Raw genomic sequence first — 26,386 nt, forward strand, 5'->3', positions numbered from 1 at the left:
ATATTGTAAAAGTTATTGTATAAATTTTATTTAAAACATTCTCGCAAGAAAGAAGTTTTAGTCTTAAAGACTTTTTGAAATGTAGTATTTCAATGTAGAAGAATTGGCACTTGCTTTGAAAAGAATAGAAGTTACTATTAATGTATGTTTTCAAATGCGTAAAATTAACGGCATGTTAATATGTTCTTATATACAATGTGAACTGTTATTTTAAATGTTAAGAAATACTGTGATATGGTAAAAGTGAAAGTAATGCCAAAAATTTTAAACTTAATCGTGTGACTGTAAAAAGACCAAATTATGGTGAATATGTGTTAAAGGTTGAATGAATGTAGTTAGGCTCTCTGACGCTACACTTCAGAGTTAGCCACTTTCAGAATTGTACCTCAGGGTTTAGAGTTGAAGATAGGGTGTGTTACGAGGTCTTGTCATGTTGAATTTTAACACGTTAGTGTTTTGATTGTAGGAGGCAGTGTTGAACACGTATACATAAACACATTCGTGTTTGGTGTTCTTTTACAACACATGTCAGAGAGCATGGGGAGAGATAATTAAAATAGTCATGAATGAAATAAGAATGTTAAGAGAAATATAAATATGCATGTTACTTGCCATTTCATTGTGTAACATTTCATTAAACTAGTTTTCCTTCCAGATCTCTGGAAGGAACCAGATTTGAATAAAAGCTCCTGTTTAGATGCAGTACAGATGAAAAATTGGGTGTGCATGGAGCTGCTATAGTAAAAACAATTTTTTTTTAAATTTCTAGTTTCTAGTGAGAAATGTTTGTAAAAGATTGGCCTCGCGTTAGATTCTAGAGCTAAAAGTTTTCAACAAGGTCGTTTTAGACCTCAGTTTCAAACTAATTAACTCTGGCGGGAAGTATGTAAGGATCTTAAGTTTTACTAACGTTTATTTTATTTTAAATCTTTACTATCACTTCTTATTTTCTACTTCCGGCCAGAATTAAAAGCGTTAACTTATTTATGCAAAATTTGTCTGGCGAACGCCAAGTACTTAAGTTGTGGCTTTTTGCCAAGCGAGAGAGAGGAAGGAGTTAGTCGAAGCAGGCCGCTTACCTTAGAAGTTTACTCAGTTGCTGTTTGCCTTCCAGGCCAGAGGTTTCATCCTCGTGATAATTTTAAACGTATTGTAGTGTTAACAGTTCTCTGTACTACATACGGCTTCCTGTTAATATCCGGTCAATCTTCCACGTTTATTATTCCAAATTTAAGTTAGAGTTTAGTTATATTTTTATATTCTTACGTTCAGACCACAAGTAGTTGGTCTCTGTATTTCGAAGTACGGAAATTATTGTAAAGAGTGAAAAATAAAGGGTTTTGTATACCCTTCCTGTGTATCTTGTCTACTTCCCACAGTTATTGAACATAGCTTTAGTAAGCTCCCTGTTCCGAGTCAGGTCTGTGCATGTTCCCAAAGAAAGTAAGACGGAACATTGAACCTGATAGCCTTTTTAATTAAGAAAAGAATTTTAAAGTCAAGTATAACGAAAGCAACTTCAGATTTCGAAAAATATACCTGTGATGAATTTCAGTAACAACTTTTGAAAATAAATGTGCAAAATTTAATTAATGAGTGTTCAGAGATTTTTGATAAATCATTTGTAGTAGTAGACGAAAAAGAGTTTGACAAATATGTAACTGAACAGCAAACTGTTCAAAAGAGCATTGATACTTTGTGGGTTAAGGTTAAACGGCAAATGTCAAAATTTAGTGCTAAAGATGCAAGTAATGTAAAGACTGAAAATACCAGTGCACAAGGTATGAAATTACCTAAATTAAACTTGCTGTCTTTTAGTGGAAATATTCAAGATTGGTTAAGCTTTCGGGATCTTTTCATTTCAAGCATTCATAATAATAATGTATTATCGGATTCCCAAAAGCTCTCGTATTTGAAGTTATCGCTTCATGGCGAAGCAGAGAGGATTATTCAATCAGTCACAATTTGTGACAGTAACTATAAAATTGCTTGGGATTTTTTAGAAGAGCGATACTCCAATAAACGTGATCAGGGTTTCGCCCAGATAAAGCGTTTCATGTCAATTTCTCCCATACAAAATGAAAGCCCGTCTTCTATTTTAAAATTAGTAGACACAGTGAATGAAAGTGTAAGGTCTCTGGAAATATTAGACCAAAAAATAGAGGGTGTCCCAGAAACATTTCTTGCATATATTTTGCTGCAAAAATTGGATGTTTCCACTCGCCTTTGGTGGGAAAGAGATTCAAAAACAAGTGAGTTACCCAAATTATCTGAGCTTATTACATTTCTAAAAAATCTTGCTAGAACTTTGCAGTCGTCAAAGTCACCTAATGTGTTTAATGCAAGAAAGGGTCAGCCCATTCAAAAGGTTGCCTTGGTGTCAAATGTTAAAGGTCAAGATTTTAAATGTATTTGTTGTAAAAGTAACAATTTTCACAAGTTGTATAAATGTAATTCTTTCTTGAAAATGACTGTAAGTGAACGTCTTGAATTTGCTAAGAAACAGAAAGTATGCTTTAATTGCTTGGGTTTTAATGCGACTCATTCTGCAAAGAACTGTCGTTCAGAATTCAGCTGTTCAAAATGCATGAAAAAACACCATAGTTTACTGCATTTTCCCAATCAAGACATTTCGCATTTACCTGCTACTATAGTGAGTTGTGTGGGGAGGGAGGAAACACCGGCTAATAATTCTGACCCTCCTTTATTAGACAACTCGAATCTAAACCCTGACGCCAGATGTTTTGAAATGTTATCTAATTGCAACCAAATAAGCAATTCGGAATTTATTGGTTCGTTCGTAACTGCTTCACAAGTGATTTCGAAGGAGGTATTACTATCTACTGCTATTATATATGTTAAAGATTCTTTCGGGAATTTTATTGCTTGTCGAGCTTTACTTGACTGCGGAAGTCAGTGTTCGTGTTTCACCTATGCTTTCGCTAATAGGCTTGGAATAAAAGGGAGTAAAATTAACATATCAATTTCATGTTTAAATGGAATAGCTCTATCGGTAAAATCCAAGCTTACTGCTGTGATATCAAACAAGCGTGATTACCACAGAGCTCTTGAATTCTTTGTTGTACCTAAAATTAATGATTTAGTACCAGTGAATTATTTTAAATTTTCATTTTCACAGCTTCCGCAAAAGACCAAACTAGCGGATCCTCTTTTTAACAAACCCCAGAAAATAGATGCCTTGTTAGGTGCAGAATGCTTTTATGAACTATTGAAGGCTGATCAAATTCATCCACGGAATTCTAATTTAACTCTTCAAAATTCCGTACTTGGATACATTGCTACCGGTGTAAATGTTGGTTCAAATTCAGGCAATACGATTCAGGGCGGATTTATGAAAGTCGAAGAAGAGTTAAATTCACTAATCAAGTCCTTTTGGGAAATTGAGGCTGTTACAGAATCTCTCAAAATAAAAAATAAAGAAGAAGTAGAATGTGAGGAGCATTTTGTGAAAACCCATCAGAGGGATATTAAGGGTAGATATGTAGTAACTCTACCATTAAGGCAAGATGTTCATTTGGGTAATTCTTCGCAATTAGCCACCCAACGGTTAAATAATTTGTGGAAGAGACTAAACAAAACTGCTGACATGTCTAGGATGTATTGTGAGTTCATGAGTGAATATGAAGCGTTAGGGCATATGCAAAAAATGCAGAGTGTGACGGAATCTCCTAAATACATAATGCCTCATCATGGTATTTATAAGGCAGAGAGCAGTACAACTAAGTTACGAGTGGTATTCGACGCATCGGCTCCTTCATCGTCTGGTTTTTCATTAAACAACTGTTTGATGAATGGAGGTGTAGTTCAAGATGACCTGTTTTCTATCTTGCTACAATTTAGAAAACACAAAGTGGCTTTCACTGCTGATATATGTAAAATGTATCGGCAGATTCGTATAGATCCTGAGCAACGCAAACTTCGATGCATACTTAGGAAAAATACGTTGAATGATGCATCTAAACTTTATGAATTACTTATGGTAACATATGGAACAAAATCAGCGCCTTTTTTAGCAACAAGAAGCAGTTAGCAGTTGAAGCAGTTAGCCTTAGATGAAAAGGATAAGTATCCATTGGCTTCTAAAACGACACTCAACGATTTTTATGTTGGTGACATTTTGTCTGGGGCAGATGATGTCACCTCTGCTGTAGAATTGCAGCGGCAGTTAATAGCCATGCTACAATCTGCGAAAATGGAATTGCACAAGTGGTGCTCAAACGAAAAATTCTTTTAGAACAAGTTCCTTTCGAAAAACAAGAGTATCGTTTTGGAGAATCTTCACAAAGCACCATAAAAACTCTGGGTTTAAGATGGAATCAAGAAGAAGACTCTTTTAGTTTTACTGTGGCTAGTTCCTCAAAAATCTGTACAAAACGCACGGTTTTGGCAGATATTGCTAAACTGTTTGATCCTTTAGGTTTCCTAGGGCCTGTAATCACGCGTGTTAAGATACTCCTGCAAAGGCTGTGGCTTTTACATCTAGAGAGAGATGATCCATTTCCTTTCAAAGAGCGACAAGAATGGGAGACATTTCAAAAGGCCCTACCAGAGTTGAAATAAATCAAAGTCCCTCGTTACACTCTAATAGAATCAATGAAAGAAATTGAGCTCCACTGTTTTGCTGATGCTACAAAGTTTGGATATGGTAGAGTAATTTACTTGCGTTGTCTCTCTGAAACTGGCAAAGTTAAAGTGACTTTAGTTTGCAGCAAATCTCGAGTATCGCCTATCAAAGTAATAACCATTCCTCGTCTGGAGTTGTGTGCAGCAGAGCTCCTTTCCAAACTTGTGTGTAAGGTAATAACATCTTTAAGGTTATATTTTGACAAAGTTATTCTGTACACATATTCAACAATTGTGTTAGCCTGGATTGCTACATCTCCTCATCTTCTAAAAGTGTTTGTGTCAAATAGAGTAGCTCGTATCCAAGAGCTAACTAACGATTTCTGCTGGCAACATGTCAGAACCGCAGACAATCCCGCTGACCTAATTTCTCGTGGTCTGAGACCGAAAATTATTGCTGACAACTCGTTGTGGTTTCAAGGACCAAATTTTCTGTATCAACAGGTCATTAATTATAATAGTGTTAATAACCACTTTGAAAATTCAAATGAGAACTATGTGCGCGAACTGAAACTTATTTCTAATGTAAATTTGACAGTAACTGTTAAAAATTTTCTTTTGGGTTATGTTTTTAGTATTACTAATTGTTATGCTAAATTAATTAATGTTTTTGCTTATGTTTTAAGATTTATAAAAAAATTGTAGATCTAACGAAAAACAAGTAGGTCAACTGACAGTAGAATGAGGTTTCGTTAAGCGAAAATAAATTACTTTCCTTAGTCCAACATCAAAGCTTTCCTGAAGAATTGGTAGGGTTTATATTTATTTTAACTAACATTTATTTTAAGTTTAAACTATCTTTCCTGTCAAGCCTTACTTTCCCCTGGAACTGCCAATGCCAGAATATGTAAATTTGAGTAGAACGCGCAAGGATTCAAATTATCAGCGGAAGTATTCTGATTTAAATAGAAGGAAACGAGTTCGGTCGGATATTCTTACTTAGCGAGAGCGGAGGTAGTTAGCGAGAATTGAAGAACCCCGCGTTGCGGCCTATGTGCTTGACGGGAAGTAGTGGTAATCGTTCCAGTGAGCTTCAAGTCTGCTGAATTAGCAGCGGTATTGTAAAACGCGGTGAGTTAGTTATTTTAGAGAGCCTCGTAGTTAGAATCTTGTCTTTAGTTTCTTTTCAGGTTATTATTTTTATTTGACTGCCGAGTTGGCACCGTCTGTAAGCGTCAAGAGCACGCAATTGTAATTTATTACGTTGAATAAAAAGGGACTTAAACCCTTCACAAGCTTCTATCTTTTATACAGTTTCCACAGTCACCCCTTGGTTGCGTGCAAGTTAGAGGCGCGCAACGTTATATTGGCGCCCGAACACTTATCGAACTGAAATGGCCGAAAATTGGATGGAAGCCGCTGGACAACACCAAGAAATGACAACGCAGTTAGAAGGATTTGGATACCTGGTCCAGACTTTGAGAGCATCAATCAAGCCAAACGTCTATTTCGACGGAAAAAATTCGGTGTCCGTATTTTTAGAAGGTCTAGAAAACCACTTTCAGCTCTACCCTGTGCCTGAAAGACAAAAAGTTGCCATCGCCACATCAGCACTAAGAGGACAGGCCGCGCTATGGTGGAAAAACATTGGCAAATTTCTATTAGGGGAATTTGGAAGCCCGACATATACATTTGAAAATTTCAAAAAATCGTTAGTAAAGGCCTTCCCCATAGTGAAAGATCGCGCACGGCTGGAAGCCGAACTATATAGTTTCTACCAACGGGATACAGCAGAATTGACGGACTTTATTTTACGAAAAATCAAGCTAACGGATATGCTGTATGGAAAAAAACCCGATGCGGAGATTATTGAAATAATATTACTAAGATTGTTACCCGCTGTCCAAGACTACTTTGAAATTAGAAACCCAACCACATTGCAGGAACTTTTCGAATTGGCGGTGAAGTTTCAAAATCGCAGAATAGCGGAAAAAGCGAGAGGGGAAACATATTCTCAACATACCCGAAGGAAGGAGGAAACCAGAAATGGAAATCGCTCATATGGGGGAAAGAACTATCAAGCTAACGCATCGAAACTCGAAGGTCAAGGCCCAAAAAGAAAATTTGAAAATAAACATCCGCGTACCCAGAAGACACAGATTGAAAGGAAAGCTTTAAACGAATAGAGGGGCCTGTGAAAGGGAGGGTCCAGACCCCGGAAGTTTTAAAAAAACCCTCAAATAGACATTTAAACACGGTCATCGTAAAAAACTCACAGCTACCAATTATACAAGTCCTGGTTGGCGATGTACAGTCGGTCACAAAAGTATTCGAACACCGGCACCCATTCAGAAAATTTACTTTTCCGTTGAGAAACAAAATTGTCTCCAGAGTCCATCTTGGTTCGATGGAAAAAAAACAAAAGGATGGCTCATGTCCAAAATTGGCTAGGTGCATGAAACAAAATACAACATGACCTATCTGGGTGAGATGGGAAACAAAATGGCTGCTCACGTGATCCATTATTGCGCTCAGAGAAAACGCAAAGTGTCGCTGCGGCTCGTCTCGGTTCGCGAAGAGTGAAAACCCAAAACGGTCTGCAGTGTCTATCTTTGTTGGATGAGAAAACAAAAGGATGGCTCATGTCCAGTTTATTTAGGTGTAGGAAAAAATATAGCGTGACCTATCTGGGTGAGATGTCTCCAGCGATCCAGTATAGACATTTTCCCCATCTGCAATAGGTGACATCTATAAACAATTTTATTGAAATCTCCTCCAAATATAAGAAACAGCTAGCTCGTGAAATTGTAAGGTATTCCCAAAGAATTCCACTTCTTGAAGAAGGAAAAACACCCTAGCTGCAGATGAGGTAGAGAGAGAAAAAGCATGTTGCACCATAGAGAGCCCGCACGGTTCTGAACAGAAAACGTGGAATGCTTTTATAGAAAAGAGTTGAAAGTGAAAGTAAAAGCCGATTGGAAATTTTTCACTTGGTTGCCGACTGGGAAAAAATTTTCACAGCTCAGAAAAAAATTCTGAAATGTAAAAAAAAAAAAAAAAAAAAAAAAAAACTTTTTGTTAATTTTTATCATGTCTTCTAGACATGATAAAAATTAACTCTACCCCCTTTTGTCTGGGAATGTTGTCTCACCCTTTCTAAAAATAGACCATGTATACCAATATACTACAAACGGACTTTAACGCCTGTTCTCAGTATGTAGCTATACAAATTTGAAGGTAAAATAAAAAAAAGACATCTTTTTGGGGGAAAGGGAGTAAATTTGTATAGGAATATACTACAAACGGAATTTAAGGCCTGTTTCCAGTATATAGCTATACAAATTGGAAGGTAAAAAAAATAAAAAAAGACATCTTTTTTTTCGGGGGGAAGGCAGTGAATTTGTATAGGAATATACTACAAACGGACTTTAAAGCCTGTTTTCAGCATATAGCTATACAAATTGGAAGGTAAAAAAATAAAAACTTGGTTTTTCACTTGGTTGCCGACTGGGAAAAAATTTTCAGAGCTCAGAAAAAAATTCTGAGATGTAAAAAAAAAAAATAAAATAAAATAAAAAAAAAAACACTTTTTGTTAATTTTTATCGTCTTCTAGACATGATAAAAATTATCCCTACCCCCCTTTTGTGTGGGAATGTTGTCTCACTGTTTCTAAAAATAGACCATGACTCATTCTAGGAATTATATGTTTTAGAAAGGATGAGTCATGGTCTTTGGGTTTCTCCATTCCAAAGTAAACAAAGTGAAGACATCAAATTAATAGGAAAAAAAGGAGAGTTTTTTTTTTCCAGCTCTGGAAATATTTTTCCCATTCAACAGCCAAGAAATATTTCCAGCCAATACAATTCCATTTTTACTTTCACTTTCAATTCATTTCTTATATCTATAAAAACATTTCATGTTTCTCTTCAGATCAGTGTGGGTTCTTCAATATGCAACATCTCTACTCCATCCCACAACCACGAAGAAAAGATGTTCTTTCACGAGGAATTCTTTTGGCTTTCGAAAACAATGATGACATGATGACTGTAATACATTTCTGTTCTCATGTCCCATGCTTGAACTCAGAATTATTTCCAGAGCTCTGAGAATTTTTCCTAGTCCACTCGATGACCCAAATTTCGTATATTTATTTAAGCCACTCGAATTTCGACTTCCCATCCGTGTGTGCTGTGCATTCAACCTGGACACACATTCCCTGAGCTCTAAGAAAATTTTCCGAGCCCACTCAATCGCTGAAATGGATTTAAAGTAAATTGTTTCATACATTTTTAAAGCTCAAGAGTGTTAGGTGTCATGGAAAGAGCCTTGTTTTTCCTTGAGCTCTAAGAAAATGTTTCACAGCCCACTCAATCGCTGAAATCGATTAAAAATAAATTCTTTCATACATGTTTAAAGCTCAAGAGTGTTACCTGTCATGGAAAGAGCCTTTTTTTCGCAGCCCACTCAATCGCTGAAACGGATCAAAAATAAATTCTTTCATATATTTGTTTAAACCTCAAGACTGTTAGCTGTCATGGAAACTGAAATTTATGTCACGGTTTGTGTGTCACACGTCGTCAACGGTATGATTTGAGGTGAAAATTGAAAACCCGGTATGAAAAATCTCTTTAACTTCACTTTAGAAGAAGGTGTGGGATAGAGAGATTTCGTCATGGGAAAATGTCTTTCAATGTCTTTCAATGTCCGTCATGGGAAAATGTCTTTCAATATCATGTCATCTCCTTTCAAATAGGATTGAAGGATTTTTCTTAAACTATGTTGAAATCTTGATGCATAAAAACCACGGATGGGAAATTCTGATCCATGGATGGATCATCCAATTTCGCTAGACCCTGATAAACGGTTGCTGATGAAATCCAAACGAGGTGTCCTAGCTTTTCAAATGGGAAACATTTTCCCCTAAACGGAGGAATGATTTCTACTCTGTGAGACGTCAAAAATTGGAAAAAAGCTTGTGTTCACAGAAGCTCTTTCTAGAAGAGTGGTCCTGGGTCCAGATGAGGTAGAGAGAGAAAAAGCATGCTGCACCTTCGACAGCCCGCACAGTTCTGAACAGAAAACGTAGAATACTTTTATAGAAAAGTGTTGAAAGTGAAAGTAAAAGGCTAATCGTCTTGGCTGGAGAATTTTGACTTGGTTGCCGACTGTGAAAAATTTTTCAAAGCTCAGAAAAAATTTTGAGATGTAAAAAAAAAGAGTCATGGTCTTTGGGTTTCTCCATTCCAAAGTAAACAAAGTGAAGACATCAAATTAATAGAAAAAAAGAAAGATTTTTTTTTTTTTTTTTTTTTTTTTTTTTTTTTTTTTTTTTCCTCTGGAAAATTTTTTCTCATTTGACAGCCAAGAAATATTTCCAGCCAACACGATTTCATTTTTACTTTCACTTTGGGTTAATTTCTTATATCTATAAAAACATTCCACATTTCTGTTCAGATCAGTGTGGGTTGTTGACGATGCAACATCTCTACCTCATCCCACAACCAGGAAGAAAAGATGTTGTTTCATGAGGAATTGTTTTGTCTTTCGAAAACCACGATGGCGTGATGATTGTAATATATTTCTGTTCTAATCCGTGGGGGTTGTGGAAAATACATTCTCGGTACGTAATCCCCCACCCAGGAAGAACAGAAAATGTTTTAAAAAGAAAAACTTTGGCCTGACTTTTGAAAAAAAAACAATGATCACAGGGCTGTTGGGATAAGATTGAGAACCCATGATGATGTTGTGCGATGGGGCTAATCTTTTTTACTTAAACGGATCTTCTTCTAAACATCCAAGGTATGATTGTTTCCCTAGATGAAAGAAAACAATACCTTTTTTTCTTTTTTACAAGAAAAGTATTCTCAATAAAGTTGCTGAAAAGATTAAAGCGACATTTTCTCATGGAACTATTGGACCGCTCGTCTATGGTGTTGTCGGAAGGGATATCGCATTCAATCCCTTTTTACCGACTCACAAATCACGAAAGGAGTGGCTTTCCAGCATCCAGTGCACCCAGCTTCCCTTACAGAGTTCCGTGAAGGAGGCTCCTGGGTATTGAATTCTATTTTTGTGTGTTGTTTCTCAAAGACCCACAGGATGAAATACATCTTCCTCCCTCGCAACTGATTAAAAGAATTTCTCTTCTTAAGAAAGAACATCCTAGGTCTAGAGGAGGTAGAGAGAGAGAAAAAGAGCATGTTGCACCTTGGACAGCCCGCACGGTTCTGAACAGAAAACGTGGAATACTTATATAGAAAAGAGTTGAAAGTGAAAGTAAATCGCGTTGGCTGGAAACATTTCTGTTGGCTGTCGACTGGGAAAAAAATTTTCAGAGGTCAGAAAGAAATTCTGAGATGAAAAAAAAAAAAAAAAAAAAAAAAAACTTTTTGTTAATTTTTATCATGTCTTCTAGACATGATAAAAATTAACTCTACCCCCTTTTGTCTGGGAATGTTGTCTCACCCTTTCTAAAAATAGACCATGTATACCAATATACTACAAACGGACTTTAACGCCTGTTCTCAGTATGTAGCTATACAAATTTGAAGGTAAAATAAAAAAAAGACATCTTTTTGGGGGAAAGGGAGTAAATTTGTATAGGAATATACTACAAACGGAATTTAAGGCCTGTTTTCAGTATATAGCTATACAAATTGGAAGGTAAAAAAAATAAAAAAGACATCTTTTTTTTCGGGGGGAAGGCAGTGAATTTGTATAGGAATATACTACAAACGGACTTTAAAGCCTGTTTTCAGCATATAGCTATACAAATTGGAAGGTAAAAAAATAAAAACTTGGTTTTTCACTTGGTTGCCGACTGGGAAAAAATTTTCAGAGCTCAGAAAAAAATTCTGAGATGTAAAAAAAAAATAAAATAAAATAAAAAAAAAACACTTTTTGTTAATTTTTATCGTCTTCTAGACATGATAAAAATTATCCCTACCCCCCTTTTGTGTGGGAATGTTGTCTCACTGTTTCTAAAAATAGACCATGACTCATTCTAGGAATTATATGTTTTAGAAAGGATGAGTCATGGTCTTTGGGTTTCTCCATTCCAAAGTAAACAAAGTGAAGACATCAAATTAATAGGAAAAAAAGGAGAGTTTTTTTTTTTTTCCAGCTCTGGAAATATTTTTCCCATTCAACAGCCAAGAAATATTTCCAGCCAATACAATTCCATTTTTACTTTCACTTTCAATTCATTTCTTATATCTATAAAAACATTTCATGTTTCTCTTCAGATCAGTGTGGGTTCTTCAATATGCAACATCTCTACTCCATCCCACAACCACGAAGAAAAGATGTTCTTTCACGAGGAATTCTTTTGGCTTTCGAAAACAATGATGACATGATGACTGTAATACATTTCTGTTCTCATGTCCCATGCTTGAACTCAGAATTATTTCCAGAGCTCTGAGAATTTTTCCTAGTCCACTCGATGACCCAAATTTCGTATATTTATTTAAGCCACTCGAATTTCGACTTCCCATCCGTGTGTGCTGTGCATTCAACCTGGACACACATTCCCTGAGCTCTAAGAAAATTTTCCGAGCCCACTCAATCGCTGAAATGGATTTAAAGTAAATTGTTTCATACATTTTTAAAGCTCAAGAGTGTTAGGTGTCATGGAAAGAGCCTTGTTTTTCCTTGAGCTCTAAGAAAATGTTTCACAGCCCACTCAATCGCTGAAATCGATTAAAAATAAATTCTTTCATACATGTTTAAAGCTCAAGAGTGTTACCTGTCATGGAAAGAGCCTTTTTTTCGCAGCCCACTCAATCGCTGAAACGGATCAAAAATAAATTCTTTCATATATTTGTTTAAACCTCAAGACTGTTAGCTGTCATGGAAACTGAAATTTATGTCACGGTTTGTGTGTCACACGTCGTCAACGGTATGATTTGAGGTGAAAATTGAAAACCCGGTATGAAAAATCTCTTTAACTTCACTTTAGAAGAAGGTGTGGGATAGAGAGATTTCGTCATGGGAAAATGTCTTTCAATGTCTTTCAATGTCCGTCATGGGAAAATGTCTTTCAATATCATGTCATCTCCTTTCAAATAGGATTGAAGGATTTTTCTTAAACTATGTTGAAATCTTGATGCATAAAAACCACGGATGGGAAATTCTGATCCATGGATGGATCATCCAATTTCGCTAGACCCTGATAAACGGTTGCTGATGAAATCCAAACGAGGTGTCCTAGCTTTTCAAATGGGAAACATTTTCCCCTAAACGGAGGAATGATTTCTACTCTGTGAGACGTCAAAAATTGGAAAAAAGCTTGTGTTCACAGAAGCTCTTTCTAGAAGAGTGGTCCTGGGTCCAGATGAGGTAGAGAGAGAAAAAGCATGCTGCACCTTCGACAGCCCGCACAGTTCTGAACAGAAAACGTAGAATACTTTTATAGAAAAGTGTTGAAAGTGAAAGTAAAAGGCTAATCGTCTTGGCTGGAGAATTTTGACTTGGTTGCCGACTGTGAAAAATTTTTCAAAGCTCAGAAAAAATTTTGAGATGTAAAAAAAAAGAGTCATGGTCTTTGGGTTTCTCCATTCCAAAGTAAACAAAGTGAAGACATCAAATTAATAGAAAAAAAGAAAGATTTTTTTTTTTTTTTTTTTTTTTTTTTTCCTCTGGAAAATTTTTTCTCATTTGACAGCCAAGAAATATTTCCAGCCAACACGATTTCATTTTTACTTTCACTTTGGGTTAATTTCTTATATCTATAAAAACATTCCACATTTCTGTTCAGATCAGTGTGGGTTGTTGACGATGCAACATCTCTACCTCATCCCACAACCAGGAAGAAAAGATGTTGTTTCATGAGGAATTGTTTTGTCTTTCGAAAACCACGATGGCGTGATGATTGTAATATATTTCTGTTCTAATCCGTGGGGGTTGTGGAAAATACATTCTCGGTACGTAATCCCCCACCCAGGAAGAACAGAAAATGTTTTAAAAAGAAAAACTTTGGCCTGACTTTTGAAAAAAAAACAATGATCACAGGGCTGTTGGGATAAGATTGAGAACCCATGATGATGTTGTGCGATGGGGCTAATCTTTTTTACTTAAACGGATCTTCTTCTAAACATCCAAGGTATGATTGTTTCCCTAGATGAAAGAAAACAATACCTTTTTTTCTTTTTTACAAGAAAAGTATTCTCAATAAAGTTGCTGAAAAGATTAAAGCGACATTTTCTCATGGAACTATTGGACCGCTCGTCTATGGTGTTGTCGGAAGGGATATCGCATTCAATCCCTTTTTACCGACTCACAAATCACGAAAGGAGTGGCTTTCCAGCATCCAGTGCACCCAGCTTCCCTTACAGAGTTCCGTGAAGGAGGCTCCTGGGTATTGAATTCTATTTTTGTGTGTTGTTTCTCAAAGACCCACAGGATGAAATACATCTTCCTCCCTCGCAACTGATTAAAAGAATTTCTCTTCTTAAGAAAGAACATCCTAGGTCTAGAGGAGGTAGAGAGAGAGAAAAAGAGCATGTTGCACCTTGGACAGCCCGCACGGTTCTGAACAGAAAACGTGGAATACTTATATAGAAAAGAGTTGAAAGTGAAAGTAAATCGCGTTGGCTGGAAACATTTCTGTTGGCTGTCGACTGGGAAAAAAATTTTCAGAGGTCAGAAAGAAATTCTGAGATGAAAAAAAAAAAAAAAAAAAAAAAAAAAAAAAAACTTTTTGTTAATTTTTATCATGTTTTCTAGACATGATAAAAATTAACTCTACCCCCTTTTGTCTGGGAATGTTGTCTCACCCTTTCTAAAAATAGACCATGTATACCAATATACTACAAACGGACTTTAACGCCTGTTCTCAGTATGTAGCTATACAAATTTGAAGGTAAAATAAAAAAAAGACATCTTTTTGGGGGAAAGGGAGTAAATTTGTATAGGAATATACTACAAACGGAATTTAAGGCCTGTTTTCAGTATATAGCTATACAAATTGGAAGGTAAAAAAAATAAAAAAAGACATCTTTTTTTTCGGGGGGAAGGCAGTGAATTTGTATAGGAATATACTACAAACGGACTTTAAAGCCTGTTTTCAGCATATAGCTATACAAATTGGAAGGTAAAAAAATAAAAAAGACATCTTTTTGCTGGGAAATTAAGTGAATTTGTATAGGAATATACTACAAACTGACTTTTATACCTGTTTTCAGTATATAGCTATACAAAGTGGAAGGTAAAAAAAATAAAAAAAAGATATCTTTTTTGGGGAAAAGGAGTGAATTTGTATAGGAATATACTACAAGAACATCAAGAAAAGAACATCATGGGTCCAAGAATTGAAACTGAAAGTCCAAAAACGAAATGTTAATGACTGGGAAGAAAATTTTCAAAGCTCAAAAAAAAGATTTAAAAAAAAAAAAAAAATTCCTTTTTCTTTCTTAATTTGATGTCTTCATTCTTTTGACCTTATAAAAAGTAAAAAAGTGAAGACATCAAATTAACTGGAATTAAGACATCAAATTAACTCTGGAAAATTAACTTTTCCAGAGCTCTGAGAATTTTTCCCAGTCGGTTTCTAGAAGCAACTCGTTAATGTATTTAAACCACTCGCGTTTCAGTTTCAGTTCAGTGTGTGCTGTGCACTCAACGTGGATACACGCTTCTCACTGTCCTGGGAAGAGCTTCTGTGAAGGTATGTCAACATTTTTTTCTTACTCTTTTGTATTTCATAGACTACAAATATTTATTGACTCACCCATTTTATAGAAATGTATTCTTATTTCCTTTCAATACTTTGAGGTAGGGTAATATTTTTCCCCCTGCTACTGTTTTTGTTTTTCAAGGCTAGAAATGTTTTACTCAATAGCTGTTTTTATAGAAAACATACTATTATTTCTTATACTGATATATTTTGTGAAACTTTAACAAATCCTTTTCAACAAGGCAAGATCATGTGATCCACAGCTGGCTAGACACGTCAGTGTAATCGGATCACGATTGTTCCATCCTATACTGATATATTTTGTGAAACTTTAACAAATTCCTTTCAAGAAGCCAAGATCTCGTGATCCACAGCTGGCTAGACCCGTGAGTGTAATCGGATCACGATTGTTCCATCCTATACTGATATATTTTGTGAAACTTTAACAAATTCCTTTCAAGAAGCCAAGATCTCGTGATCCACAGCTGGCTAGACCCGTCAGTGTAATCGGATCACGATTGTTCCATCCTATACTAATATATTTTGTGAAACTTTAACAAATTCCTTTCAAGAAGCCAAGATCTCGTGATCCACAGCTGACTCCATTAGTCAGGAAAAACGGATCACGATTTTATCAATCGTATACTGATATATTTTGTGAAACTTTTACAAATCCCTTTCAACAGGGCAAGATCTCGTGATCCATAGCTGGCTAGAGCAGTCAGGATCAATGGATCACAATTGTCCCATCGTATACTGATATATTTTGTGAAACTTTAACAAAGCAAGATCTCGTGATCCACAGCTGGCTAGACTAGTCAGGATTAACGGATCACGATTTTATCAATCGTATACTGATATATTTTGTGAAACTTCTTTAACAAATCCTTTTCAAGAAGGCAAGATCTCGTGATTCACAGCTGGCTAGAGCAGTCAGTATAATCGGATCACGACTGTTCCCTCGTATACTGATATATTTTGTGAAATTTTAACAAATGACTTCCAAGAAGGCAAGATCTCGTGATCCAGAACTGACTCAATCAGTCAGGATTAACGGATCACGATTGTTCCATTGTATACTGATATATCTTGTGAAACTTCTTTAACAAATGACTTTCAAGAAGGCAAGATCTCGTGATCCAGAGCTGACTCAATCAGTCAGGATTAACGGATCACGATTGTTCCATTGTATACTGATATATTTTGTGAAACTTCTTTAACAAATGACTTTCAAGAAGGCAAGATCTCGTGATCCACAGCTGACTAAACCCGTCAGAATTAACGGATCACGATAGTTCCATTGTATACTAATATATTTTGCGGAACTTAAACAAATCCTTTTCAAAAAAGGCAAGGTCTTGTGATCCACAGCTGACTCCATCAGTCAGGATAACGGATCACGATGGTTCCATCGTATACTGATATATATTTTGTGAAACGTTAACAAATGACTTTCAAGAAGGCAAAATCATGTTATTCAATAGAATTGTTCAATCGTATACTGGTATATTCTGATAAAACAACAGAATGATCCAATTTTGAATACGATCCCAATATGTTTTTATAAAATCCATTTCATATTTTGTAAAACGTGAACGACTGACTTTCAAGCTGGCTGCATGGGTGTTTTTTTTCGTGGTTTTTCCCCATGTGTAACGTGAATACGAGCCAGTTTCCCTTCCAAAGTCCTCCACGAAGGCATTTCTTAAGGCAAATAGCCCTCAAATGCTTTACCGTCCTCCGAATCGACTTGACCTCTCTCCAACTTCCACGGTGTCATTTGAACGATCGAGTCGGCTGTTGGAAAAAAATGTCTGACAGCTGAAAACAATATCTCCACACACCTTCACAAAACCTCTTTCCAGGAGGAAGAAGCGTGTATTCAGCTCCAGTGCACAGCACAGACTGATTTAAAGCTGAAACGCGAGTGGTTTAAATAGATGAGAACCCTCTATAGAAATAATTTGAATATATCTGGTTTTTTGAATCAAGCCGACTGGGAAAAAATTCTCAGAGCTCAGAAAAAAATTCTGAGACGTAAAAAAAAAAAAAAAAAAAAAATCTTTTTGTTAATTTTTATCATGTCTTCTAGACATGATAAAAATTAACTTCCTTCTCTTTTTGTCTGGGATTGTTGTCTCACTCTTTCTAAAAAAAGACTATGACTCATTCTTGTGGAATTCTGTTGGGATTTTACTTTCGATTGGCTTTTGACTTTGTTTCAATTCCCCAGTTATCTATAAAAGCATTCCGCGTTTCACTTGAGATCCGTGTGGGCTGTGGAAGAGGCAACACGTCTCTCTCTTTACCCAATCTCATGATATTCTTTAAGAATTTCTCAGCCATTTGTCAAAGAAGGGGACTATAATTGAAGAATTTATGAATTTGGGAACATGTCACCCATGGCAAATCTAAAATCTTGGAAGTGGATACTGGAAAGCCCCGCTCTGATTATAATTCTGAGTTCTAGCATGGGACATTTTTTAAATCAATAAGCTAAACTATTTTTCTAGTCTCATATTCTCTCGTGACTAGGGTTCCAGATTTGGGTAGAGAGAGACATGTTGCCTCATCAACAGCCCGCACTGTTCTGAACAGAAACGTGGAATGCTTTTATAGAAAAGTGAAGAGTTGAAAGTGAAAGTCGAAAAACGAAATGGGATCGGCTAGGAAAAATTTCTCAGAGCTCAGAAAAAAATTCTGAGATGTAAAAAAAAAAAAAAAAAAAAAAAAAAAAAAAAAAATCTTTTTGTTAATTTTTATCATGTCTTCTAGACATGATAAAAATTAACTCCCTTCTCTTTTTGTCTGGGAATGTTTTCTCACTCTTTCTAAAAATAGACTATGACTCATTCTTTCTAAGAATAGAATTCCAAGAAAAGATTGGATGAGTCATGGTCTATTTTTAGAAAGTGGGAGACAACATTCCCAGACAAAAGGGGGGTGAGTTAATTTTTATCATGTCTAGAAGACATGATAAAAATTAACAAAAAGATTTTTTTTTTTTTTTTTACATCTCAGAATTTTTTTCTGAGCTCTGAAAATATTTTCCCAGCCGATCTCATTTCGTTTTTCGACTTTCACTTTCAACTCTTCTCTTTTCTATAAAAGTATTTCGAGTTTCTGTTCAGAAGACTGCGGGCTGTTGAAAAGGCAACACGTCTCCCTCTCTACATTAATTGGGAATCCAAGATGTTCTAAAGAAGAATTCTTTGAGAATCTCTTAACCTTTCTGAACTTTAGACGAGCTAGCTGGATATTTCTTCATTTCTTTTTCAAGTATGGGTTCAAAGGATTCTTTTAAATAGTTGCAAGTAAGACGTTGTATTATTTTCTGTTGATCATGAATCTATTAAAATATTTCAATGCCTAATTTTAGGGCTACCTATACCGGCATGATTCATGATTCATCAAAAATTTATTTTTCTGGCCGATGGGTTTGGGTATCGATGCGGAAAAGGAATCTCCAAAGGGGTGGGAAAAAAACTTTCCCTTTTCCGAAGAAACATTTTTGGGAGGGAAACAGGCATGGTGTGCCTTTTCACGACACCCGTGTGGCTGAACAACCTATCGGTCACCGGTGATATGTCTGGAAGGACAGAAAAAAACTATCCACTGTCGTTGTTGGAGTTGTGTTCACTGGAGGCTATTTCTTTCCCTTTTAATTTTCTCTGAGATCCTTTAGAAATGGGTGAGGATGGGTAGCGTGAAGCGCGGGAAACCTGAATCAGCAGAACGAAAATCCCTTTGAACAACTATTTAAAAAGTAAATGTAAAAGAGGACCTAACTTTCGTGAAAAGCATTTCTGTGTAGACGAAAGTAGGAAGAGATTTCGAAAAAATATTCTATCCTAGAACGATGAAGTCATTCCATTGAAATCTTCTTCTTTGATCCATCAATAGCTTCGAAATACGAAAAAGAAACATTCAGCTTGTCTAAGGTTCAGGAATCGTAAGAAATTCTTAAAGAATTCTTCTTAAGATCATCATGGGTTCCAGATTTGGGTAAAGAGAGAGGGAGACGTGTTACCTTTTCAACAGCCCACACTGTTATGAATAAAAACGCGGAATACTTTTATAGAAAAGAGAAGAATTGAAAGTGAAAGTCAAAAAACGAAATGGGATCGGCTGGGAAAAAATTTTTCAGAGCTCAGGAAAAATTATGAGATTGAAAAAAAAAAAACTCTTCCTTTTTCTTTATTAATTTGATGTCTTCACTCTTTTGACCTTGTAGAAAGTCAAAAAGTGAAGACATCAAATTAAAAAAGAAAAAAGGAAGGGTTATTATTATTATTATTATTATTTATTTATTTATTTATTTATTTATTTTTTCTGACTCAGAATTTTTTCTCGGCTCAGAAATTTTCCCACCCGATCCGATTTCGTTTTTTTACTTTCACTTTCAATTCTTCTCTTATCTATAAAAGCATTCTACGTTTCTGTTCAGAACAGTGTGGGCTGTTGGAAAGGCAACACGTCAATGATTTCCCCCTCGACTCGATGAGTCAAACGAGACCTATCTAAAGGGTTATTAGAACGAATTCATACTTGTGTATTGAAATCACTCCAGTTTCGACTTAACATCAGTCTGTGCTGTGTATTCTGCTTGGATACACACTTTTCCCTCCTAGAAAGAGCTTTTGTGAAGGTAGGCCATCCATTCTTCACAGCTCTTAGACATTTATTTACAGCTGATTTGATCGACGAGACATCACCTTATTTTTAAGCATCCACTCTCTGGGATCTATGAAAGTTTTTATCGTTTTGTTTCTGTTGAGTCTGTGCTGTAGAGCCCCCAAATGTCTACAAGGGTTCTTATTCTAGAACGTGTGCACTGTTTTGACGTTTCATTTCATAGCTGGGGTGATGGGTGGGTCACCTTCCTTTCAAACTGCACCGTGGAGGTAGAGATGTTAGAAAGTTTCGAGCCTACGTGTTTAATTCATGGGTGAACCACGCTTCGTGAACAAAAGAGGACCCTTTCGTGGATCGTCCCTAGGAAAAAGCATAGAACTGAAATGGCTACTCGTGTTTGTCTATTCGACATTATTCAAAAGGATCTCTACTCTCTTTTTGGTTCGAAGTATGTCTCTACCTGTTGTCTTAGGTGTCTAAAGAAATTAGCTTTTCAGGAAAGGAGTTGTCTTAGGTTTCTAAAGAAATTAGCTTTTCAGGAAAGGAATGTTACTTGAGAAACAGGACGAGATAGGTTGAGAGAGGTTTCAAAGAAAAAAAGAGAGATGTCGTTCATTTTTATTATGTCTGAAGACATGATAAAAATGAACAAAAAGTATTTATAATATATATTATATAATATATATATTATATAATATATATATTATATAATATATATATTTTTTATTTTTAAAATTTTTTTTTCAAATCTGTCAGAAAATATTTTCCAGCTCATCTCAAAACGACCCTCCTACTCAGTTTCGAAAAAAGAGACTGTGTCTTACTACTCTCCATTTTTTCAACTTTCTAAAAAAACTATTTTACCACCTCATCTCTCACCATGAACCACCTTCATGCTTTCTGAAAAACGACACGTTGGTATTGTCTTCATGGGTGTTTCTCTGAGGTCCTTTAAAAATGGTTTTAGAATCCACTCGACAGGATTTGTCAAAGTATTCCGAGCTTCACTTCAGAGGGCGTGCGCTGCTAAACATACCTGATTTCAGGGAAAAGAGTTCCACGAGTCGTTGGAGGAGATATCCAAAAAAATATAACGTGGTTGTGAGTCAAAATAAACGAACCCTTTTCACTTGAGCCATCACGAGATTTCAGCGACCACGAGAGGGTGGAGAAGATATCCAAAACACATCTCGTGGAGATGACTATGTCGTAAGAAAGAAAGCTAACCGTCCCACCACACCTACACAAACACACATGTTTTTTTTAAAAGGATCATGCTTTTGGGAAATCATTTCAACTTTGAATAGGAAAATCATGTTTTTAAGAGAGGGTCTCATCTAAAACGTAGAGTAAAACATATGAATCATGCCGGGTATAGGTAGCCCTAAAATTAGGCATTGAAATTTTTTAATAGATTCATGATCAACAGAAAATAATACAACGTCTTACTTGCAACTATTTAAAAGAATCCTTTGAACCCATACTTGAAAAAGAAATGAAGAAATATCCAGCTAGCTCGTCTAAAGTTCAGAAAGGTTAAGAGATTCTCAAAGAATTCTTCTTTAGAACATCTTGGATTCCCAATTAATGTAGAGAGGGAGACGTGTTGCCTTTTCAACAGCCCACAGTGTTCTGAACAGAAACTCGAAATACTTTTATAGAAAAGGGAAGAGTTGAAAGTGAAAGTCGAAAAACGAAATGAGATCAGCTGGGAAAATATTTTCAGAGCTCAGAAAAAAATTCTGAGATGTAAAAAAAAAAAAAAAAAATCTTTTTGTTAATTTTTATCATGTCTTCTAGACATGATAAAAATTAACTCACCCCCCTTTTGTCTGGGAATGTTGTCTCCCACTTTCTAAAAATAGACCATGACTCATTCAATCTTTTCTTGGAATTCTATTCTTAGAAAGAATGAGTCATAGTCTATTTTTAGAAAGAGTGAGAAAACATTCCCAGACAAAAAGAGAAGGGAGTTCATTTTTATCATGTCTAGAAGACATGATAAAAATTAACAAAAAGATTTTTTTTTTACATCTCAGAATTTTTTTCTGAGCCCTGAGAAATTTTTCCTAGCCGATCCCATTTCGTTTTTCGATTTTCACTTTCAACTCTTCACTTTTCTATAAAAGCATTCCACGTTTCTGTTCAGAACAGTGCGGGCTGTTGATGAGGCAACATGTCTCTCTCTACCCAAATCTGGAACCCTAGTCACGAGAGAATATGAGACTAGAAAAATAGTTTAGCTTATTGATTTAAAAAATGTCCCATGCTAGAACTCAGAATTATAATCAGAGCGGGGCTTTCCAGTATCCACTTCCAAGATTTTAGATTTGCCATGGGTGACATGTTCCCAAATTCATAAATTCTTCAATTATAGTCCCCTTCTTTGACAAATGGCTGAGAAATTCTTAAAGAATATCATGAGATTGGGTAAAGAGAGAGACGTGTTGCCTCTTCCACAGCCCACACGGATCTCAAGTGAAACGCGGAATGCTTTTATAGATAACTGGGGAATTGAAACAAAGTCAAAAGCCAATCGAAAGTAAAATCCCAACAAAATTCCACAAGAATGAGTCATAGTCTATTTTTAGAAAGAGTGAGACAACATTCCCAGACAAAAAGAGAAGGGAGTTAATTTTTATCATGTCTAGAAAACATGATAAAAATTAACAAAAAGATTTTTTTTTTTTTTTTTTTTTTTTTTTTTTTTTTTACACCTCAGAATTTTTTTTTCAGCTCTGAGAATTTTTTCCCAGTCGGCTTGATTCACAAAACCAGATATATTCAAATTATTTCTATAGAGGGTTCTCATCTATTTAAACCACTCGCGTTTCAGCTTTAAATCAGTCTGTGCTGTGCACTAGAGCTGAATACACGCTTCTTCCTCCTGGAAAGAGGTTTTGCGAAGGTGTGTGGAGATATTGTTTTCAGCTCTCAGACATTTTTTTCCAACAGCCGACTCGATAGTTCAAATGACACCGTGGAAGTTGGAGAGAGGTCAAGTCGATTCGGATGACGGCAAAGCATTTGAGGGCTATTTGCCTTAAGAAATGCCTTCGTGGAGGACTTTGGAAGGGAAACTGCCTCGTATTCACGTTACACATGGGGAAAAACCCCGAAAAAAACACTCATGCAGCCAGCTTGAAAGTCAGTCGTTCACGTTTTACAAAATATGAAATGGATTTTATAAAAACATATTGGGATCGTATTCAAAATTGGATCATTCTGTTGTTTTATCAGAATATGCCAGTATACGATTGAACAATTCTATTGAATCACATGATCTTGCCTTCTTGAAAGTCATTTGTTAACGTTTCACAAAATATATATCAGTATAAGATGGAACCATCGTGATCCGTTATCCTGACTGATGGAGTCAGCTGTGGATCACAAGACCTTGCCTTTTTTGAAAAGGATTTGTTAAAGTTTCACAAAATATACAAAATATATATCAGTATACGATTGAAAAAAATCATGATCCGTTATCCTGACTGATGGAGTCAGCTGTGGATCACAGGATCTTGCCTTGTTGAAAACAATTTGTTAAAGTTCCACAAAATATATCAGTATACAATGGAACTATCGTGATCCGTTAATTCTGACAAGTCTAGTCAGCTGTGGATCACGAGATCTTGCCTTCTTGAAAGTCATTTGTTAAAGAAGTTTCACAAAATATATCAGTATACAATGGAATAATCGTGATCCGTTAATCCTGACTCATTGAGTCAGCTCTGGATCACGAGATCTTGCCTTCTTGAAAGTCATTTGTTAAAGAAGTTTCACAAGATATATCAGTATACAATGGAACAATCGTGATCCGTTAATCCTGACTGATTGAGTCAGTTCTGGATCACGAGATCTTGCCTTCTTGGAAGTCATTTGTTAAAATTTCACAAAATATATCAGTATACGAGGGAACAGTCGTGATCCGATTATACTGACTGCTCTAGCCAGCTGTGGATCACGAGATCTTGCCTTCTTGAAAAGGATTTGTTAAAGAAGTTTCACAAAATATATCAGTATACGATTGATAAAATCGTGATCCGTTAATCCTGACTAGTCTAGCCAGCTGTGGATCACGAGATCTTGCTTTGTTAAAGTTTCACAAAATATATCAGTATACGATGGGACAATTGTGATCCATTGATCCTGACTGCTCTAGCCAGCTATGGATCACGAGATCTTGCCCTGTTGAAAGGGATTTGTAAAAGTTTCACAAAATATATCAGTATACGATTGATAAAATCGTGATCCGTTTTTCCTGACTAATGGAGTCAGCTGTGGATCACGAGATCTTGGCTTCTTGAAAGGAATTTGTTAAAGTTTCACAAAATATATTAGTATAGGATGGAACAATCGTGATCCGATTACACTGACGGGTCTAGCCAGCTGTGGATCACGAGATCTTGGCTTCTTGAAAGGAATTTGTTAAAGTTTCACAAAATATATCAGTATAGGATGGAACAATCGTGATCCGATTACACTCACGGGTCTAGCCAGCTGTGGATCACGAGATCTTGGCTTCTTGAAAGGAATTTGTTAAAGTTTCACAAAATATATCAGTATAGGATGGAACAATCGTGATCCGATTACACTGACGTGTCTAGCCAGCTGTGGATCACATGATCTTGCCTTGTTGAAAAGGATTTGTTAAAGTTTCACAAAATATATCAGTATAAGAAATAATAGTATGTTTTCTATAAAAACAGCTATTGAGTAAAACATTTCTAGCCTTGAAAAACAAAAACAGTAGCAGGGGGGAAAATATTACCCTACCTCAAAGTATTGAAAGAAAATAAGAATACATTTCTATAAAATGGGTGAGTCAATAAATATTTGTAGTCTATGAAATACAAAAGAGTAAGAAAAAAATGTTGACATACCTTCACAGAAGCTCTTCCCAGGAGAGTGAGAAGCGTGTATCCACGTTGAGTGCACAGCACACACTGAACTGAAACTGAAACGCGAGTGGTTTAAATACATTAACGAGTTGCTTCTAGAAACCGACTGGGAAAAATTCTCAGAGCTCTGGAAAAGTTAATTTTCCAGAGTTAATTTGATGTCTTAATTCCAGTTAATTTGATGTCTTCACTTTTTTACTTTTTACAAGGTCAAAAGAATGAAGACATCAAATTAAGAAAGAAAAAGGAATTTTTTTTTTTTTTTAAATCTTTTTTTGAGTTTTGAAAATTTTCTTCCCAGTCATTAACATTTCGTTTTTGGACTTTCAGTTTCAATTCTTGGACCCATGATGTTCTTTTCTTGATGTTCTTGTAGTATATTCCTATACAAATTCACTCCTTTTCCCCAAAAAAGATATCTTTTTTTTATTTTTTTTACCTTCCACTTTGTATAGCTATATACTGAAAACAGGTATAAAAGTCAGTTTGTAGTATATTCCTATACAAATTCACTTAATTTCCCAGCAAAAAGATGTCTTTTTTATTTTTTTACCTTCCAATTTGTATAGCTATATGCTGAAAACAGGCTTTAAAGTCCGTTTGTAGTATATTCCTATACAAATTCACTGCCTTCCCCCCGAAAAAAAAGATGTCTTTTTTTATTTTTTTTACCTTCCAATTTGTATAGCTATATACTGAAAACAGGCCTTAAATTCCGTTTGTAGTATATTCCTATACAAATTTACTCCCTTTCCCCCAAAAAGATGTCTTTTTTTTATTTTACCTTCAAATTTGTATAGCTACATACTGAGAACAGGCGTTAAAGTCCGTTTGTAGTATATTGGTATACATGGTCTATTTTTAGAAAGGGTGAGACAACATTCCCAGACAAAAGGGGGTAGAGTTAATTTTTATCATGTCTAGAAGACATGATAAAAATTAACAAAAAGTTTTTTTTTTTTTTTTTTTTTTTTTTTTTTTTTTTTTTTTTTTTTTCATCTCAGAATTTCTTTCTGACCTCTGAGAATTTTTTTCCCAGTCGACAGCCAACAGAAATGTTTCCAGCCAACGCGATTTACTTTCACTTTCAACTCTTTTCTATATAAGTATTCCACGTTTTCTGTTCAGAACCGTGCGGGCTGTCCAAGGTGCAACATGCTCTTTTTCTCTCTCTCTACCTCCTCTAGACCTAGGATGTTCTTTCTTAAGAAGAGAAATTCTTTTAATCAATTGCGAGGGAGGAAGACGGATTTCATCCTGTGGGTCTTTGAGAAACAACACACAAAAATAGAATTCAATACCCAGGAGCCTCCTTCACGGAGCTCTGTAAGGGAAGCTGGGTGCACTGGATGCTGGAAAGCCACTCCTTTCGTGATTTGTGAGTCGGTAAAAAGGGATTGAATGCGATATCCCTTCCGACAACACCATAGACGAGCGGTCCAATAGTTCCATGAGAAAATATCGCTTTAATCTTTTCAGCAGCATTATTGAGAATACTTTTCTTGTAAAAAAGAAAAAAAGGTATTGTTTTCTTTCATCTAGGGAAACAATCATACCTTGGATGTTTAGAAGAAGATCCGTTTAAGTAAAAAA

This window comes from Stegodyphus dumicola, chromosome 3 (genome assembly GCF_044657685.1).
Source record: "Stegodyphus dumicola isolate Sdum_Otavi_A_Nest chromosome 3, ASM4465768v1".
NCBI classification, from domain to species: domain Eukaryota; kingdom Metazoa; phylum Arthropoda; class Arachnida; order Araneae; family Eresidae; genus Stegodyphus; species Stegodyphus dumicola.